Raw genomic sequence first — 2,829 nt, forward strand, 5'->3', positions numbered from 1 at the left:
GCTTTCTTGACCATCACCATCTCCCAGAGCTTGCTCAAATTCATGTCCATCGAGTCGGTGATAACATCCAACCATCTTGTCCTCTGTCATTCCCTTCTCCTCCTGCCTTCAGTCTTTCCCAGCCTCAGGGTCTTTTCCAATGAGTCAGTTCTTCACATCAGGTGGCCAAAGTATTAGAGCCTCAGTCCCTCCAATGAATATTCAAGACTGATTTCCTTTAGGATTGACTGGTTTGATCTCCTTGCTGTCCAAGAACCATCAAAAATAAATGTCTATTGTTTATGAGTCACCCAGTCTATGGTATTTTGTTGTTAGCAGACTGAAATAAGATAAATGGTGACTTTAGCAATGCTGCTTAAGGTTACTCTTACCATAGACTCAACAATGTTATAGCTGGCCAACTTTGTCTCATCCAAAATATTCATTGTATAAATGCAGAAACTGAAACTTGAACAATTCAGTTAAGTTGTTTAAGATAATATTATTAGCAAAATCAAGAAAGGGATTTAAAATTTTATCTCCTAGTCTGGTGTTTAGGGAAGAATGACTTTCTATTTGGATATACCCACCTCCACTATGGGCGCTGAAGAATTGATGCTTTTGAACTGTGGTGTTGGAGAAGACTCTTGAGAGTCCCTTGGACTGCAAGGAGATTCAACCAGTCCATCTTAAAGGAAATCAATCCTGAATATTAATTGGAAGGACTGATGCTGAAGCTGAAACTCCAATACTCTGGCCACCTGATGCAAAGAACTAATTCATTTGAAAATACCCTGATGCTGGAAAAGATTGAAGGTGGGAGGAGAAGGGGATGACAGAGGATGAGATGGTTGGATGGCATCACCGAATCAATGGACATGAGTTTGAGTAAACTCTGGGACTTTGTGATGGACAGGAAGGCTTGGTATGCAGCAGTCCATAAAGTTGCAAAGAGTTGGACACTACTGAGAGACTGAACTGACTGACTGACAGACCCCACTATTACTATTAGATCAGTCAGGGTAAGCCAAGCTATGCTGCATTAGAAAATGACTCTCAGGTCTCAGTGGCACACAACAAAATCCCTTTCTTGCTCATATTGCATACCCACAATTTGTCAGCTGTGACTCTGCTTCATGTTGTCTTCATTTTGTGGCCCAGGTTGATAGAGCAGTCCTATATGAGAGATTGCTTTTCTCATTGCACAGGGGAAAATCATAAGAATTAGAAAAACTTTTAAAGAAACTAAGGGAAAATAAATAAGATATTTTAATTAATATTCTAATGGCAGTGTATTAAGTTGAGAACAAATACATTCCTACACTTGAATAATTACTCATGGAAAAGAAAAATGTTATCAAAATATCATAATTAGAGAATTTCTACTTTTAAATAAACAAAGAAGCATTTTCTAAAGATGTTTTTAAAATCTTTTAGAAGTATATCATGGATTATATTGAAATTCCTCATAAAACTCACAGTAACAGTTTACTGTATAAGTGAGATAAAGAAGTAATAAGTTGATTAAATAACACAGATGTTTGTTTTCCTCTCTATGTTAGTGCAGACACAAAGGACCAGGGCGTGTGACTGGCTCTGCCATTCACAAGTATTAAGAGCTTCCAAGACCACTACTTTTCCTCATTTTCTAGCCTTCAGGAAAAAAGGAGAAAATCTAGCAAGTCTCTATAAAGAGATGATCCAGAAGTTGCACATGTAACCTTCTCTCATACCCCACTCTCCGGAAATTAATCACACGGCCACATCTAAACTGAAAGGGCTGTTGCTCGTGACTCACAGGGAAAACTCAGGGAGTTTCATGACTAAAAGGATGAAGAGAAAATGAAAACAGAGGAAGAGTGATCTCCACTACAGTTTTGTTTACATAACGTTTTTCTTATTTTAGTGCAATCTCTCCAATGACCTAATGTAAGAAATCTTAGTAAATATATGTATGTATCCTGCTTAATTCCTGATGCCTAACTAACTTTGCCAAACTCATGCCTCTATCATTGACTTTGCATCTTAAAATAGTGGCTTAAGATCAAAGCTACATTTCTGGTTACTGCAAGTTATTTTATTTTTAATACGTATAATCCCCTCTTAGCAGTAGCGGCAAGAAACATTCATTAAGCATACAATTCTTGATACAGTACATTATTTAAGCAAAAACTGCATACCTGGCCACTTTCATCTAGAAACTGACATTCAATTAAAAAAAAAAGTAAACAAAATTCATATAAAGAAGCTATGCATTGATATTTATTGGGATTCCCTGGTGGCTCAGAGGTAAAGAATCCACCTGCAATGCAGGAGATATGGGAGTCACGGGTTCAATCCCTGATTTGAGAAGATCCACTGGACGAGGATATGGCAACTCACTCCAGAATTCTTACCTGGAGAATCTCATGGACAGAGGAGCTTGGTGGGCTACAGTCCATGGAGTTGCAAAGAGTCTGACATGCACACATTACACTTACTTAGTAAAAATATTGCCAAAAGAATTTCTTTGGGTGTCATCTAAAAAGGCATAGTCATAAAAAATGAAGTGCAGAGTTTTACATGGGAGGTTGAGATCTGGATCCAGGTGGAAAACTTTAGTTTTCTGAAGTAGATGATTTCTTAGTTGGATCTTTATTCTTTTAGTTGGGAAAGAAAAGAAAATGAACTTTCTGGAACTGTTTTAATGACAGGGCAGTGAAAACTGCTTTAGCAAGTTGATGTGGAAAACTTGTTCTATGGAAAATGTAATGCTTGATAGAAAACTTTAGTGATGATAGCAGGGCAATTAGATGAAAAGGAACCGAGAAAATTTGACAAGTGGGCTGACTCCCTTTCAATATCAAAAAA

Source organism: Bos indicus, chromosome 1 (assembly GCF_029378745.1).
Source record: "Bos indicus isolate NIAB-ARS_2022 breed Sahiwal x Tharparkar chromosome 1, NIAB-ARS_B.indTharparkar_mat_pri_1.0, whole genome shotgun sequence".
Classification (NCBI taxonomy): Eukaryota; Metazoa; Chordata; class Mammalia; order Artiodactyla; family Bovidae; genus Bos; species Bos indicus.